This window comes from Puma concolor, chromosome D1 (assembly GCF_028749965.1).
Source record: "Puma concolor isolate L17-30 chromosome D1, mPumCon1.1.hap2, whole genome shotgun sequence".
Lineage (NCBI taxonomy): Eukaryota > Metazoa > Chordata > Mammalia > Carnivora > Felidae > Puma > Puma concolor.
Genome location: NC_141676.1, coordinates 52,220,103 through 52,238,779, shown reverse-complemented (window position 1 = coordinate 52,238,779; position 18,677 = coordinate 52,220,103). Strand labels below are relative to the sequence as shown.

General features: G+C 39.3%; 1 pseudogene; it reads right to left on the bottom strand.

Annotated features, from left to right (window-relative positions):
* Positions 1-5,956: 5,956 nt before the first annotated feature.
* LOC112861237 (proline-rich protein 3 pseudogene) lies at positions 5,957-6,698 on the bottom strand (annotated as a pseudogene).
* Positions 6,699-18,677: the final 11,979 nt, after the last annotated feature.

The window sequence follows — 18,677 nt, the reverse complement described above, 5'->3', positions numbered from 1 at the left end:
TTCTTCTGAGGGGAATTCTTCCGTTTGGTCATTTTGGATAGTCCCTGGAGTGGTGAGGACCTGCAGGGCACTTTCCCTGTGCTGTGGTGGATAACTGGAGTTGATGGGCGGTGCCACAGTCAGACCTGATGTCTCCCCCCAGCCCACCTCTGGGGCCACAGTCAGACTGGTGTGTGCCTTCTCTTCCCCTCTCCTGGGGGGGGATTCACTGTGGGGTGGCGTGGCCTGTCTGGGCTACTTGCACACTGCCAGGCTTGTGGTGCTGGGGATCTGAAGTATTAGCTGGGGTGGGTAGGCAAGGTGCATGGGGGCAGGAGGGGCAGGCTTAGCTCGCTTCTCTTTAGGTGATCCATTTCAGGAGGGGCCCTGTGGCAGGGGGAGGGAGTCAGATCCACTGCCGGAGGTTTGGCTCTGCAGAAGCACAGAGTTGGGTGTTTGTGCGGAGCGAGCAAATTCCCTGGCAGGAACTGGTTCCCTTTGGGATTTTGGCTGGGGGATGGGAGAGGGAGATGGCACTGGCGAGCGCCTTTATTCCCCACCAAACTGAGCTCTGTCATCCGGGGGCTCAGCAACTCTCCCTCCCTTTGTCCTCCAGACTTTTTTTTTTTTCTTTTTTAATTGTGTGTGGTAATGGAAGTATAGGTCTTGAAGGTGATTCCTAGGTGTGTACCTAAATGGGTAATTTAGTGAGATGGGAGACTGCAAGGTACAGGGCAGCTCTGAGGGTAGAGGAAGGTGACTGATTCAGTTTTGATACACTGAGTTTGAGATTAATATAATGGTTAACACCATTGTATGGTGCTTTGTATTTTCCAGACACTCTTCTAAGTACTTTACGTGTATTTTTTAATTTAATACTTACAACAACACTAAGAGGTAAGATAAGTACCATCTTTTACACATGAATCAGAGATGTGACTTGTTCAAGGTTCAAGGTTCAAGGTTCTATGACAGCCTGGTTCTCAAACCAGTGCCATTAACTACCACATTAACATCCCAGTGGAAGTACCTACTAAGCTGGTTACACAGTCCTCAGTTCCAGAAACCTGTCTGGGGTTGAAGATTTAGATTAAGGAATCATCAGCATATAGATCACAGTCAAAACCATTAAAAAATGCATTAACTCAGGGAAAATATGTTAAGAGAGGATTAGTGGTCCCAGTGCCCTAGTAATATGGAGATGATATGCAGCTATTAAGCTGTGGGATGTCCTTATCAGCTATTAAATACTGAAATACAGTGCTTTCATACTGGTGACAAATAGATTCTTCTCTGACTCCCATGTGTCCTACCACCATCCTAGCTTCCCAGGCACCAAGGAAGCCTGGGTGGGCTCTGCCAAGGAGGGATATTCACTTTTATTTTTTAAATAAGCATTTATTGAACTTATCTTATGGTGTTGTGGCAGATTGTGATGAATAAAAGAGAAATTCCCTTAAGAGATTTATGAAAAACGGCAGACACAACCATGGAAAAATGTGATTAAGCTTCAATGAAATTATTTTATAGTGTGGCATAGGAGCCCAGAGGGAACAGAAAGTATTGTCATCCACTCGATTCACTCATTCAGTTCATTCATTCAACGTGTATCAAAAGCTCTTTTAAAGCATCTGGTATATGCCAGGCACTGTATGTTGTTATTCAAAGACTAAGAAGACAAAATCCCAATCCTCAAGTGTGTGGTGGAGGACATGGGCACAGACCTGATTTGCATATGTGTTTGAGGATAAAGATACAAGTAGAAGACATAGTGGAGCATAGTGGGAATGGTAGCCAGTTTTGCCCAGTTCCAGTGACAGTGAAGGCCAAAAATGTGCCCAGGCTCCAGTTAGTTAGTAGGCAGATGAGTTTTTACACAATATTTAGAAAATTCCCACTTTCACGGGAAATTACCTTAGGGATTTTCTAGCCCACCCCTCCATTTTCTAAGCCTAGGACTCGGAGGTAGGCTGTGATCAGCCTGTTTCACACAATGTGTTAGTGGCTGAGCCATGGATCCTACCCAGTCTCTAAGCCTGTCCAGAGATGTCCTCTCTGCCTCATGTTGCTTATTTCCTGATGAGTTTAGGCTGACCAAACTTATTAGAATCCAGTCCCTTTGCTCTGTTTCTTCATTGCTATATCTCCAGCATTTTAACAATTATTAATCAAATTCATTTATTTATCCATTCATTTAATAAATTATTACTGAAATTCCTCCACATGCCAAACACTGTTATGTGTACTAAGGATAATGGAGCAAATAAAATAGTACCATAGTTACAATGAATGTTAGAATGTCCACATCTGTTAGTTTCCTATGGCTGCTGTAACAAATTACTACAAACTTGATGGTTTAAAACAACACAACCGCATTCTGTTACAGTTCTGCAGGCTGTAAGTCCAAAATCAGTTTTGCTGACCTAAAATCAATGTGTTAGTAGGATTTGTTCCTTCTGGAGACTCCAGAGGACAATACGTTTCCTTGCCTTTTCCAGCTTCCAGAGGTCACCTACATTCTTTGGCTCTTAGTCCTTTCTTCCATCTTCAAAAGCAGCAGTGTATGGCTATTTAAACTATCCATTTCTTCTTTACACAGTTGTGGTAGTTTGGGTCTTTTAATGAATTTGCTCATATCATCTTAGTTGTTGAACTTACTAGCATGTTTTCCATAAGGGTTCTTTCCTTCTTTCTTTTCTTTGATCTTTCTGGACAGATGTTTATAATTGATCTTCATTATTTCTTTTCTTACTCTTATTTGGGTTTAATTTGTTCTTTTTCTGTTTTTTTTTTTTTTTTTTTTAAGTTGGGAGCTGAGATTACTGATTGGAGATTTTACCTCTTTTCTGGTATAGGCATTTGGTGCTATAAATTTATACGTAAATACTGCCTTCGTAGCATCCCACAAAATTTTGTGTATTGTGTTTTTATTTTTATTTCACTTCAGTACCTTGTATTTCCCTGTGGAAATGTGGGTCATTTAGAATTATGTTGTTTACTTTTCAAATATTTGAGTTTTTTTCAGATATCTCTCTGATATGGATTTCTAGTTTAATTCCATTTTGATTAAAGATCATACTTTGTGTGATACTTAGCCACAAGATCACACAAACAGAAGCATTTTTAAGCAACCAGTTTCAAAAATGATTTTTTTACTGCGACTTTAGGTCGATGATTACTTTCATTTTTTCTTAGTATTAAAACGTTCTTGTAACATTTTCAACCTGGCAGGAAACTTAGATGCTTCTAGAAGTGTTAATGAAATGATTAATATAGAGGTCAGGACAGAATTAAAGAAACTACCAAGGGATATTGAGATATCCAAAGATACCACAAACATACCATTACTACCCTAAGCTTGAAGGGGGAATGGAGGAAATAATGTAGTACTGTATTCTAGGGAGAGAAGCAGCGTGGTGGAGGATCCTCCCGCAAGGGTTGGGACATCAATACTATCAGAAAACAGGGCCCATAACAGAGTAAGCAGGGAAGAAATACTCCACCTCTGTTTTACTCCTGCTCTCTTGTTCCCTGCTGGCACTTCTTTCTCACTGTCTATGTCCAACCAGAAGCTAGCCAGCAAAAGAACCCAGTTATAGATTCTTTAGTGATCATCTCTTAGACTATCAGAGCATAGAAGGGTATAGAATGTTTCAGTGTAAGAAGGAAAATGGTAAAAACCAATATCATCTTTTCCTTGAGGGGAGATATCACAACTATTTATTTTGTGTAAATATCTCTTATGCCGTTTTAGTGGTATCCACTTATCAACAAAGCAAAAGTCATCAAATTTGGATTTTTTGAATGATTCACTGAATGGATTTCATATGAGTTGCTATTTCCATAACTTATTCCTGAATTCTCCCTATTTTTAAATTGGCATGCAGATGAGATTTTATAAAAATAAGTTTTAAAGATGTACAACTTAAATTTTTTTTAAATGAGTACAGTTGACATGCAATGTTACATTAGTTTCAGGTGTACAACATAGTGATTCAACTTTTCTATATACTGTGCTATGCTCCCTACAAGTGTAGTTGCCATTGGTCACCATACAGCACTATTACAATATCAGTGACTATATATTCCCTATGCTATGCCTTTTATTCCTATGACTTATTTATTCTATAACTGGAAGCCTGTATCTTCCACTCCCTTTCACCCATTTTTCCCATGGGTTTTTTGTTTGTATTTATAGGTCTGATTTTGCTTTTTGTTTGAATAAATTCTTTGTTTTTTTGTGGGGTTTTTTTGGTTTTTGAAAGATTCCACATATGAGTGACATGATATGGTATTTTCCTTTCTTTGGCTTATTTCACTTAGCATAATAGTCTCTAGGTCCATACGATCTCATCCTTTTTAAAGGCTGAGTAATATTCCATTATATATATATATATATATATATATATATATATATATATACACCAAATCTTCATTATCCACTTGTCTGTTAATTGACACTTAGGTTGCTTCCTTAACTTGATTATTATAAATAATTCTGAAATAAGCATAAGAGAGCATATATCTTTTCAAATTAGTGTTTTCATTTTCTTTGGGTCAATATCAAGTACTGGAATTATTGGATCATAAAGTATTTCTATTTGTAATTTTGGGGGGAAACTTTATGCTGTTTTCCACAGTGTCTGTACAAGTTTACAGTTAATGGATTTATAACTTCAATATAATATAAGACATCTATTATAATATAATATAGTAGATATGTAATACATCTATTTAAATTTTTCATCAGAAAATTTCCTTATGGCCTTTTGCTGTCAGTTCTTTTTTTTGTTATTGTTTCCACTGCATTTATTACTAATATAAAAAATGTTTAAAAGAAAAAAATTAATTCTCAGTTCTCCAACGGCTCTCATCCTTCCCTCTGGCCCACACAACTCCTGACCCATTTCCTCAGGGCCAGTTCAAAACTGAGCCTGTTCACTGCTATTTTTATAGAAAGCAACCAGTGCCAGGGATGCAGGGAAGAAGGTTAGATGAAGGCAACCCTACTGCCCAGGTTCCACCCAAAGGTAGGCCGGGTGGAGATTCACAGAATTCAGATGAAAGGGCTGGTGGCCTCACAATGACATAGTGTAACTAAAGTGGGCTGGAGAGGAGATAAGGTTACTTGTCAGAAGCTTTAGAGGACATCTCATGGACTTGTGTCAAACCCAGAAAAACCAACGCCAAGATGGGGAGACCAGGGAGGCAGTCTTGCAGAAAGGTTCACAATTCTCCCATGTTGGGAGGTATGGAAAGTCTAGAGGGCACCAAGTCTCATTTGTTTTGGCGGAAAAACTTACTCTAGTGTCGGGACGTCACAAAGAGGCCATGGACATTGAGAGAGGCTGCATACAAGGGGATGGGCAGTTTCACAAAGCACAGTGATCACAGACCAGAGTGGTGGAGATCATGCTACTGATGCAGAAATTACAAAATCCAAAAGCAGGGAGAGTGTCCTTTCAGGGAGTAACTCTGAACCAGTCATCCATACTTGACCCCAGGTCAACCTGGTGAGTTTCACAGGACAACTGGCAACTTTGGAGGTAAGGGTTGCTACATTTTAAAAAGGACTTAAGCAGCTAGAAGGGAGTGCTAGGAAACTGCTCCAGGGCTCTCAGGAATCAAGGGCAGTACTGGGGACTGGGTGAACAGATGCACAAGAAACAGCACCAAAGAGGTTTCCTGTTCAGTCAGTTGGTGAGGGGGAAGAGGATCCAGAAGGCAGTTGAAGGGAGCAAAGATGGGGTCTTGAAGGCGAGTCTCTAGAGGCTGGATCAGAAGAAAGACCACACACTGGGCACCAGTGATGAAACACAACTCTGGACCCCAAATGGGGAGGTGATGGATGGGGGTGGGTGTCACTGATTGAGGGTGGTGGGTGGAACAGCCTCACAGTAGCCATCACAGGGCCACAGGGAAATATATGACTGCTAGGTCCCAGATGGGACCCATGCCTGGATGGGAAGGCATAGTCTCACAGAGGAGGTCCATTGATGCCTGCGTGGTAGAAGGCACAGAGGTCCTCATATCGACAGTGGCCCTTTTATGGCAAAGTGTCGGCAGACAGAGTGGTTGGATTTGTCTTCCATAACTTGGGGGCCATCCTTGGGTGGGCAGATAGAGACCAACTTATGAGCTTTTGAGGATTTTTCTCCGCTCTTTGTGAAAGCCTCCGCTGGAAGGACCCTCACGGCGTGGTCCAGGAAAAGGAGGTTCAGTATTGGCCCCCCACCAACCACGACCATATGGGCCACATCTGGGGCCTAGGTCCACCGAATTGGGCCTCTGCCCCAGGGAGGAGGTTTGAGACTCAGTAGTGGTGAAATCATTGGTCCCCTTGATCCTGGAGGACTTCTGTGAAGAGAATCTGCATTCTTTCCTGTCTGGCTCCTTTCACTCAACATCGTGTTTGTGAGATTTAATCCAGGTTGCCTATAGTAGGAGTTCATTCATTTTCTTGCAGTGTAGTCTCCCATTGCATGCACACACAACAACTTATTTATCTATTCTACTGATGGTGGACATGTGGGAGGATTCCAGTGTGGGACTGACTTGAGGTCACCCGGCTTTCCATTTGGCCATGGGGGGGCACCCAGAAGCCTGGGTGGTCCTATGGGGCTCCCACCCTCCTCGACTCTAGTCTCTTCCTGCTGTGGCAGCGGGGGCTGCTGTGGTGGTGGCAGTTGCTACTGATTCTGCTTCTTTCGTTTCGGCATCGTGGTTGCAGCAATGGCCGCAGCAGGATTTGGGAGGGCAGTGAGGAAGGGGCATGCTGGGTTGCTGTCAGTTCTTATACACTGGTCCCCAAGTAGCTACTGACTCTCGCATTTCATAAAAATGGAATCATACAGTATGAACCTTTTTGTGATTAGTTCTTTTGTTCAGCACAGTGTTTTTTGGATTCAATTATGATGTTACATTTTTCAGCAGTTCATTAAAAAAAATACTGAGTTGGGTCACCTGGATGGCTCAGTCGGTTGAGTGTCTGACTTTGGCTCAGGTCATGATCTTGTCATTTGTGAGTTCAAGCCCCACATCGGGCTTGCTTCTGTCAGCCTCTCTGTGCAGAACCTGCGTTGGATCTTCTGTCCCCCTCTCTCTGTCGCTCCCCTACTGGTGCTATCCCAAAAATTAATAAATATTTTAAAAAACCTGAGTAGTATTCTGTTAAATGGATACACCATAAGGATACACTAGTTTATTTGTGTATTCATCTATTGACACACATTGGGGTTTTTTTTCGAGTTTTTGGATAGTTTGAATAAAGCTGATAAGAACAATTGTAATTTTTTGTGAACAAAATATTTAATTTCTCTTAGGAGCCTAGAAATAGAATTGCTCTGTTGAATAACAAATATATATTGGATTCCATATCACTATTTAAAATTTTCTCTTTTCAGTAGAGTTTAAAATCAAGGGATACCCAGAGATTGTAATCTGTGTCTACAAGCATAATACAAAGAGCTTCAGAGAATTTTATGAAGCCAGACTCATGGGAATGTACTGTTTATCTCAGCTCTCAGGACTTCATTTTTAATGACTTCCTCTTAGGAAAAACCACTGTTCAGGCCCTTAGAGAATTTAGGTTTTTGTCTTTGACAAGTGGTTGGCAACAGTTTAGGATAGAGAAATGTTCTGAGTGTCTAGGAATAAAAATCCGGGAAGAACTGCCAAGTGGAATTTGGATCTTCAGACTGCAGATTTCACCATCCTATACTCAGCCCTTGACCCCTCACCAGCGACTCCACTGCTCTGTGCTTAGCCCAGCCCAGCAGGTAAGAGTAGGGAATTGTCCAGGGGACTACATCTCTTTAGGAGCTTCTGCAAGATTTGTGAAGAATTGGCTTTCCTCCTCAACACCAACTTTCCGTTTTTGATGTGTGGGGGCACTTATCTTTAACTCTCTTTGCAAGAACTTGGTACAGAGATTCTGTTCCAAATACCTGCAGGGATCAGATTCTGTACAGTAGGAAAAAAATAGGACTTTTACACTAAAATCTCTAGGGTAATAACTTTCTATATTGACCTCATTTTGTAACAACAGGACCCTGGCTGATACTTCTCTGCCCTTTGCTGACTCTGCTTCCATCCCCTTGTACTTTTCCCATTGCCACAGGTAGAAAGCCTACATGGAAACCTGGTATTTTGATTTTGAAAATCTCTGGATCTAGAAACTGAGATGAATATGACAGCTTTTGAGGACTTTTGTTACCAAAAGACCCAATACTTTGCTCTATCATCTCTGTCACAGTGTACATACTTTACCCTGATCTCATGCAGAAGGTAAAGTGGCCAATTTGTAATTTTCTTCTTGAGTTCAAGGTAGGAAGACAAAAACCCATTATTTGTGCAACTTTACTACTCCAAGCCTAGGTGAACATGCCTTATTTTTCCTACTTTCATGCTTTATGGTTCCTGGTTGTATAAGTGTTTGTGTTTGGGGATATAAGTAAAAATATGTATAAAGTGTGTGGTCATATGTGCATGGGATATACACTTATTGATTTCTTAAATAGATATTTATTGAAAATGTTATCTGTGTCAAGAGATGGGGATAAAGTCACTGAGAATCTTTGTCTTAAGAATTCATAAACTAGAAAAAAACAGCGACTTGAAAGTAAATATATATTGTATGACAGAAAATATGTGTTAATAGTGGTAGGTATAAAACCTAGAGAAACAGAGAGATGGAAAATAACAGCTCAGCTTAGTAGACTTCTAGAAAGATTGGGTGAAGAAGTGTCAGAGGAGAATACTGAAGGATGACTAGCAGTTCATCTAGTTGATAAGGCAGAAGTGAACTTCGATAGAGGAAATGGCACAGGCAAAGACCCAGATTCCTGTACCTTTGGGTATAGCAGGGACATGAATTAGCAGTTAGGAAGTGGGGAAGGATGGAAGGATGGCCTTTCAGACAGCCGCAGTCAGGTAGAGATGCTGTAGGATTTGATCAGGCATTTGGACTTCAGTCTATAAGCAACGGAGAATCACTGAATTGATTTAATGGGGGAATTGAAAATGATACGATTGTCACTTTCTAAAGATTATTCTATTCTATTTTTAAAAATTTATCTTGAGAGGGAAAGAGAGGGAGAGAGAGAGAGAGAATGAGAGAGAATGAGAGAGAGAGAGAGCATGAGTAGGGGAGGGGCTGAGAAAGAGGAAGAGAGAGAGAATCCCAAACAGCCTCTGCACTGCCAGCACAGAACCCAAACTAATGAACTGTGAGATCATGACCTGAGACAAAATCAAGAGTTGGGCACTTAACCAATGGAGCCATGCAGGCGCCCCTCTTCTATTCTATTTTTTGAAAGAGCAATACAGGAGGCAGAGAGATCATAGAAGTATAACAGATAGAAAGTATAGGGTCAGAAAATAGGATGATGATAACTGGGAATAGAGAGGAGGAGAGAAATTTGAGATCTGAGTTACAATCTAGTGGCTATTTCACCTGTCTAGTAGGTAGAAAGGAAAGGAAGGGAGAGAAATGTCTCCCCTTTTCAGCCTGAGAGACTGTCTCAGTATTTGTGTCCATATAAGAAAGAAAGGGAGTATTTATGTAGAAAATAAATTATGGAAAAAACAGAGGAGTATAATAGTTTCAATTTTTGTTGTCCTAAATTGAAAGTCAAATGAGGAAATGTGTGTAGAGTGACTGGTTCATATTTGTGCATTAAGTAATATATATTTGTTATTATGACAGATAATTAATACTTGTCATATACCAAATAATAACTGTGTTTATATAAGTTATTACATTTAATTCTTACAGCAAATGGAGAAATTAGATACTAATATCCTTATTTTATAGATGTGGAAACTGAGGTTTGTGTAACTGAAATTACTTATTCAAGATGATCTATATATTAATTCATAGAACTCAGAATCAAACCAAGTTGTCTGTTCTCAAAACTTATACTATCATCATCATTATCATTATTTCTATTATATATGTAAAGAAATTGTCAGTGAGGTCCTGTAAGATGTTTGATGTATAAATCAGAACTCTGAAAAAAAAAAATCCTCAGTTGCTTATGGAGATTTAGAAGTTATTAACAATTAAATGATAGCCAAAGTCAGAAGAAATGAGGTCATTCAGAGAGCATAGACTCAGAAAGTGAAGAAATGAGGGAAATGTCAATATTAAATGATGAGCAGAAGGAAAAAGATGATAAAGGAAAGGATGTCATTAGAGAAAAAAAGGAATAAGAGAAAGCAAGGGAGAATACATCTTCAAGAGTATCCATAGTTTTAATTATGACTGAGAGATCAAGCAAGATAACCAAAAGAAAAATCAGTATGTTTGGCCATTGAAAGGTGTCTTTGAATTGTGCAGAACAGATTCATCAAAGAGGTGAAAAAAACACTACATGGAGAAGCTTAGAGTGAAGGGTAAGATGATAAATATATTTATTCTTTTATTAGAAGGAAAACCAATAGCATAGGAGATAGGGAAGATAAAGGGAGAAAAGAGGTTATAATTGTTAGAGAAATAACCAGAGAAGAAGTATGTGAAGTTTTGAGCACAGGGAATACCCTTACTGTAACTAAGGCAATTTTTTTTAAAAGACAACCTTTCCCTGTGAGGAAAGGATGGATTGCTACAGGTTTGTAGGTATGTGTGGTCAGAGAGGTGAGTGGTTTAATTTATTTATGTTGAGGCTTTTAATTTCTCTGTGGTATGGTCAGAAAGACAGAATTCTGAGAGTGATGAGATGGAACCGGTTGGGTTAGGGTGGGGACTAGGAAAGAATTCTGTTCCCCCAGCTATGGAAGGGGTATTGGAAAGACACAAGGAAATAGTAAAGAAGGGTGCCAAGGTTTGTGGAAACACTGGCTGTAATAAGAAACTTTTGCATTTGTTGTGATTATTCTGTAGTTTAACCTAGTGACTGGCATATAAGTGAGACAAAAATCAAATATTAACTGACTTTAGGTTCAGGAAATTAGACTTAAAAGAATCGAATGGAGAAGAGTTGTGATAAAGAGGAGTGTCAAATTGCCAAAATGTCTAACTAATGAACGAACTAACTCACCAACTAACCAACTAATGAGGATACAGTTGGGGGTGCCTGGGTGGCTCAGTCAGTTAAGCCTTCGACTTCAGCTCAGGTCATGATCTCGTGGTTTGTGAGTTCGAGCCCTGCATCAGGCTCTGTGCTGATAGCTCAGAGCCTGGAGCCTGCTTCAGATTCTGTCTCCCCCCTCTCTGCCCCTCCCACGCTCGTGCTCTCTTTCTCTCTCTCTCAATAAATAAACGTTAAAAACTTAAAAAAAAAAGAAAAATGGTAAAGTGGTAAAAAGGTGAAAATGGATGAAAAATTTCAGTCATGAATCTATTTGGCAATGAAAGAAAACAGAGTGAGTGGAAAGTTTGGGAACAAAATAAAAAAAAAATTAGGCAGTGGCTAGAAAGGGTAACAGGACCAAAGAAAGGCTGTGTGTGTGTATGTGTGTGTGTGTGTGTGTGTGTGTGTGTGTGTGTGTGTGTGTGCGCGCGCGCATGTATGGATTTTTTTGATCCATATATAGTGTATTTCAATAAATGTATGAGGAATACATCCATCATTAAACAAAATTGCTAGCCAATATCCCAACATCATTAAAGTATTATCTAATCCTTATTATTGTTTAAATTCAAGTTAGTTAACATACAGTGTAGTACTGGTTTCAGGAGTAGAACCCAGTGATTCCTCTCTTACATACAACACCCAGTGCCCGTCCCAACAAGTGCCCTCCTTAATGCTTGTAGCCCATCTAGTCCATCTCCCCACCCACCTCCCCTCCAGCAACCCTCAGTTTTTCTTTTGTATTAAGAGTCTCTTATGGTTTACCTCCCTCTGTTTTTATCTTATTTTTCCTTCCCTTCCACTATGTTCATCTGTTTTGTTTCTTAAGTTTTCTGAGAGTGAAATCATACGATATTTGTCTTTTTCTGACTTATTTCACTTAGCCTAATACACTCTAGTTTCATCCACATTGTTGCAAATGGAAAAATTTCATTCTTTTTGATCACCAAGTAAAATTTCATTGTATGTATATATACCACATCTTATTTATCGTTCATCAGTCAATGGATATTTGGGGTCTTTCCATACTTTGGCTATTGTTGACAGCACTATTATAAACATTGGGGTGCATGTGCCCCTTCAAATCAGCATTTTTGTATCCTTTATAAATACCTAGTAGTGCAGTTGCTGGGTTGAAGGGTAGTTCTATTTTTAACTTTTTGAGGAACTCCATACTGTTTTCCAGAGTGGCTGCACCAGTTTGCATTCCCACCAACAGTGCAAAAGTGTTCCCCTTCTCCACATCCTCACCAACATCTGTCATTTCCTGAGTTGTTCATTTCAGCCATTCTGACAGGTGTGAGGTGGTATCTCATTGCAGTTTTGATTTGTATTTCCCTGACGATGAGTAATGTTGAGCATCTTTTCATGGGTCTATTGGCCATCTGGATGTCTTCTTTGGAAAAGTGTCTATTCATGTCTTCGGCCCGTTTCTTCACTGGATTATTTGGTTTTTGGGCTTTGAGTTTGATAAATTCTTTATAGATTTTGGATACTAGCCATTTATCTGATATGTCATTTGCGAATATTTTCTCCCATTCTCTTGGTTGCCTTTTATTTTGTTGATTGTTTCCTTCATTGTACAGAAGTTTGTGTCTTGATGAGGTCCCAATAGTTTGGTTTTGCTTTTGTTTCCCTTGCCTCTGGAGACATGTCTAGTAAGAAGTTGCTGCGGCCAAAGTCAAAGAGGTTGCCGCCTGTTTTCTCCCCTAGGATTTTGAAGGTTTCCTGCCTCACATTTAGTTCTTTCATCCATTTTGAATTTATTTTTGTGTATGGTGTAAGAAAGTGGTCCAGTTTCATTCTTCTGCATGTTGCTGACCAGTTTTCCCAGCACTATTTGCTGAAGAGACTGTCTTTATTCCATTGGATATTCTTTCCTGCTTTGTTGAAAGTGAGTTGGCCATACATTTTTGGGTCCATTTCTGGGTTCCCTATTCTGTTCCATGGGTCTATGTGTCTGTTTTTGTGCCAATACCATACTATCTTGATGATTACAGCTTTGTATAACTGCTTGGAGTCTGGAATTGTGATGCCTCCAGCTTTGGTTTTCTTTTCAACATTGCTTTGACTATTCGGGGTCTTTTCTGGTTCCTTAAAAAATTTAGCATTGTTTGTTCTTGCTCTGTGAAAAATGCTGGTGTTATTTTGATACAGATTGCATTGAATGTGTAGATTGGGTAGTGTAGACATTTTAACAATATTTGTTCTTCTAATCCATGAATATGGAAAGTTTTTCCATTTCTTTGTGTCTTCTTCAGCTGTTTCATAAGCTTTCTGTAGTTTTCAGTGTACAGATCTCTTACCTTTTTGATTAGGTTTATTCCTAGGTATCTTATCGTTTGTGGTGCAATTATAAATGGGATTGATCTTCGATATCTCCTTCTGTTGTTTTATTATTGGTGTATAGAAATGCAACAAATTTCTGTATGTTGGTTTTATATCCTGCAACTTTGCTGAATTTGTGTATCAGTTCTAGCAGTTTTTTGGTGGAGTCTTCCAGGTTTTCCATGTTAGAGTATCATGTCATCTGAGAAGAGTAAAAGTTTGACCTCTTCCTTGACAGTTTGGATGCCTTTTATTTCTTTTTGTTGTCTCATTGCTGAGGCTAGGACTTGCAATAATATGTTGAACAGCAGTGGTGAGAGTGGACATCCCTGTCGTGTTCCTGATCTCAGGGGGAAAACTCTCAGTTTTTCCCCACTGAGGGTAATATTAGCTGTGGGTCTTTTGTATATGGCATTTATGATATTGAGATATGTTCCTTCTATCTCTATTTTCTTGAGGACTTTTATCAAGAAAGGATGTTGTATTTTGTTAAAAGCTTTTTCTGCATCTATTGAAATGATCATATGCTTCTTATCCTTTCTTTTATTTATGCGGTGTATCATGTTCATTGATTTGCAGATATTGAACCACCCTTGCAGGCCAGGAATAAATCCCACTTGATCATGGTGAATAATTCTTCGAATATACTCTTGAATTCGATTTGCTAGTATCTTGTTGAGAATCTTTCCATCCAGGTTCATCAGGGATATTGTCCTGTAATTCTCCTTTTTAGTGGGGTCTTTGTCTGGTTTTTGGAATCAAGGTAATGCTGGCTTCATAGAATAAGTTTGGAAGCTTTCTTTCCATTTTATTTTTTGGAACAGTTTGAGAAGAATAGGTATTAAGTGTTCTTTAAATATCTGGTAGAATTCCCTTGAGAAACTATCTGGCCCAGGACTCTTGTTTGTTGGAGGATTTTTGATTACTCATCCAGTTTCTTTGCTGGTTATGGGACTGTTCAAATTTTCTATTTCTTTCTGTTTCAGTTTTAGTAGCTCATGGGTTTCTAGGAATTTTTCCATTTCTTCTAGATTGCTCAATTTGTTGGCTTGTAATTTTTCATAGTATTTTCATAATTGTTTGTATTTCTGTGGTGTTGGTTGTGATCTCTCCTTTTTCATTCATGATTTTATCTATTTGGATCCTTTCTCTCTTTTTTTTTTTTGTTGATATGTTTGGCTAGAGGTTTATCAATTTTTTAATTCTTCAAAGAACCAGGTCTTAGTTTCATTGATCTGTTTTACTGGTTTTTCTTTTTGTTTCTATATCGTTTATTTCTGCTCTAATATTTATATTTCCATTCTTGTTCTGAATTTAGGCTTTACTTCTTGTTCCTTTGCTAGCTCCTTTAGGTGTAAGGTTAGTTTGTGTATTTGGGACCTTTCTTGCTTCTTGAGGTGGGCCTGAATTGCAATATACTTTCCTCTTAGAACTGCCTTTGCTGCATCCCACAGGGTTTGGACTGTCATGTTTTCATTTTCATTGACTTCCATGTATTTTTAAATTTCTTCTTTAATTCTCTGGTTAACCCATTCATTCTTTAGTAGTATGTTCTTCAGTCTTCTGATTTGTGACCAAGTGTATGAACTGTTCTGTAGAATGTTTCATGTGCACTTGAGAAGAATGTGTATTGTGCTGTTTTAGGGGGTACTATTCTGAATATATCTGTTAAGTCCATCCAGTCCAGTGTGTCATTCAAAGCTATTGTTTTCCTGTTGATTTTCTGCTTAGATGATCAATTCATTGTTGTCAGTGGGATATTAAAGTCCCCTACTATTATTGAAATCTTTTATCAGTGAATTTCTTTATGTTTGTTATTAACTGATTTATATATTTGGGTTCTCCAAGTTGGGGGCATAAATGTTTACCACTGTTAGATCTCCTTGGTGGATAGACCCCTTAATTATGATATAATGCCTTCTTCATCTTTTGTTACAGTCTCTTTTTTAAAATATAGTTTGTCTGATATAAGCATGGCTACTCTGGCTTTCTTTTAACCTCCATTAGCATGATAGATGGTTCTCCATCCTGTCACTTTCAATCTGCAGATGTTTTTAGGTCTAAAGTAAGTCTTTTGTAAGCAGCATGTAGATGGATCTTGTTTTTTTTGTTTTAAATCCATTCTGATACCTTATGTCTTTTGATTGGAGCTTTTAATCATTTAAAGAGTGATTATTGAAAGATATGTATTTGGTGCCATCGTGTCCTGTATAGAGCTGGTGTTCCTGGTGATGATTTCTGGTCCTTTATAGTCTTTGCTGCTTTGGTCTTTTACTATTTTTTTTCTCCACTCAAAGACTCCCCCTTAAAATTTCTTGCAGTGTTGGTTTAGTGGTCATGAACTCCTTTAATTTCTGTTTGTCTGGGAAACTCTTTATCTCTCCTATTCTAAATGATAGCCTTGCTAGATAAAGAATTATTGGCTGAATATTTTTCCCATTCAAGCACACTGAATATTTCCTGCCACTCCTTTCTGGCCTGCCAAGTTTCTGTGGAAAAATCTGCTGTGAACTGAGCTATCTTTCCTTGTAAGTTAAGGACTTTTTTCCCTTATTGCCTTCAGGATTCTTTCCTTGTCTGTGTATTTTGTGAATTTGACTCTGATATGCCTTGGTGATGATCAGCTTTTGTTGAATTTAATGGGAGTTCTCTGTTCTTGTTGGATTTTGATGCCTCTTTCCTTCCCCAGATTAGGAAAGTTCCCAGCTATAATTTGTTCAAATAAACCTCCTGCCTTTTTCCCCTGCTCTTCTACTTCTGGGACTCCTGTGATATGGATATTGTTTCAGTTTATGGACTCTCTAAGTTCTCTAAGTTTCCCCTCATGATCTAATAGCTGCCTTTCCCTCTTCTTTTCAGCTTCATTATTTTCCATAATTTTTTCTTTCATATCACCTATTCCCTTCTCTGCTTCTTAGTCCTTGCTGTGACTGTCTTCAGTTAGTTTTGCTTCTCAGTTGCAGAAGTTTTTATTTCAGCCTGACTAGTAGATAGGTCTTTGATCTCTACAGCAATGGTTTCTCTGGATTCTTCTATGCTTTTTGAAGCCCAGCTAGTAGTCTTATGACTGTGGTTCTATCTTCTTGTTCAGATGTATTGCTTATATCTGTTCTGAACAAGTCCCTGGCTGTGATTTCTTCTTGACCTTTCTTTTGGGGAGAATTCCCCTGACTTGTCATTTTGGCTAAGTTTCTGTCTTTTGGGTGTTTTAAAATCTTGTTATATTACTGCACCTAAGAGTAATGCTATATTAAAAAGAGGTCATACACTGTCCAGGGCCTGGCTCTTCAGGAAATGTTTCTGGTATATGCTGTATGCACGCTGCTATTGCATTTTGACTGCTCTTTCCCCCGGTCAGGCCTCGCAGAGCTCCTCCTTGCTTGCAGTGGGGAGTGTTTGGAACTTTAACTAGGTGTGCTTTGATTTGTTTGTTAAAATAAGCCTAGTTAAATGGAAAAAAAAATTAAAAAACCTGATTCTCCCCCCCCAAAAAAAGAGAAAAGGAAAGGGAATAAAAAAAACCCCAGAGAATCAAAAAATGATAATGCTGATTCTAAAGGCAAAAAAAAAAAGGGGGGGGGGAAGAAGAAAAGAAAAAAGAAAGAAAAAACAAAAAATAAAGAAAAAACAAAAAATAAAGAAGCTTGTCGAGAGAGAGAGAGAGAGAGAGAGAGAGAAGGAAATGAAAAAAAAAACAAGAAACTATGAACCTGATTCCAGAAGAAAAAAAGAAGAAAGAAAGAAAAAAAAAAGGAAGCCTGGCCCTATTTCCACCAGAACTGCAAGTGTTGTTTTGAAGCACTTGATTTTCAGTACACTTGGTGCTTTCTGGGTGCTGTCTGTGCCTGTCTTCTGGAGGAGAGGCCTGCTGTATTGGCTCAGAGTCAGTCGTGCCCCCGTAAATAAGCAGTTGCAAGGCACAGGGCCGTGAGGTTTGATGTAAGTGGTTCCTACCTCCACTGGGGGTTGGTGTGCTGCTTTCTGAAGACCAACCATGTCGGTGTTGGGGGAAAATGGTGCCACCCCAATCTTTCATCCACAGACAGGGGATCTCACATCCCCTGCTGTTCAGGCAGCCCTTACAGTATAGTAAGGGCAGTTAGCTTGCTGTGTACCACAACTCCCCTGCATTTTTTCTTTGGCATGTGGCTGGAATCCAAAACTCAAAGTCTTAAAGGACACAGCACCACACATATCCATCCCCTTCCTCCAGAGTAGAGCCCCTCTATGCTGTGTCTGATGTCCTTTGTCTCTGAAAAACAGTCCCACACTTACACAATGTGCAGAATCTATGGTGTAGCACCACTAAAAGCAGCAAAAGTTTTATTTCCTCTGGGTCCTCTGGTCCTCTGTCCACTATTGATGAAAGGCCTTTTGCTGGCACCTGCAGGGTCTTTTGGCCTTGGGGAGGCCATATACCCTCTTCCAAAAGTACTCTGGGGGGGGGATGTTCTCTCCCAATTCACCTTGGAGATCTCTGCTTGATGCTATGTATTCTGGGGCCAGCTCCCTCCTCTCCAGGAGGGCACAGCACAACTCTGCTCCAGAGAAAGTCATTGTGCACTTCCAATATCTCAGAGTTTGAGCTCTAAACACTGTTTATAAAAACAAAAAACAAACAAAAAATCAAAAAACAAAACAAAAACAAAAACCCTGCAACATTTAGTACCTCTTGCTCCCCAGTCCATGGTCCAGAGAAGATTTCCTCTTATGTGAACCTGATGCTGCACTGTCTCAACCCCTCTCTCTCCCTCTCTTTTTTTGTCTCTCCACAGAAAGGGTTCCCTTCCCCTCCACAGCACCACCATTTTTCCTCTCCCCCAATTCACTTCTACACCCCTCACACCTGCCATGTTGTCTGCCTCCAATTATGGAGATCATTATGACAGTCCACAGATCAATTTCCTGGGTGTTCCAAGTGATCTGAACACATAGCTGTGTTCAAGGGAGTAGGAAAGCCCAGGGTACCCCTACTTCTCTGACATCTTAACTCCTCTTCCTGTATGCATTTTAACATAGAGGGTATTATAACATATTTGAAGGTGTAATAAATGGAGGAAAAACAAAATCAAACACAACTAAAAGAACATCAACTTGTATTGATATTTCTGAAGAACAAAAAAAGAAGCTTCCTGCTTTTGCTATTAATTCTTTAAAACTAATGTGGCTTTCTCCCACAACTATATGGTCAATTAATCTTAAACAAAGAAGGGAAGAATATCCAATGGAAAAAAAAGAAAGTCTCTTCGACAAATGGTATTGGGAAAACTGGACAGCAACATACAAAAGAATGAAACT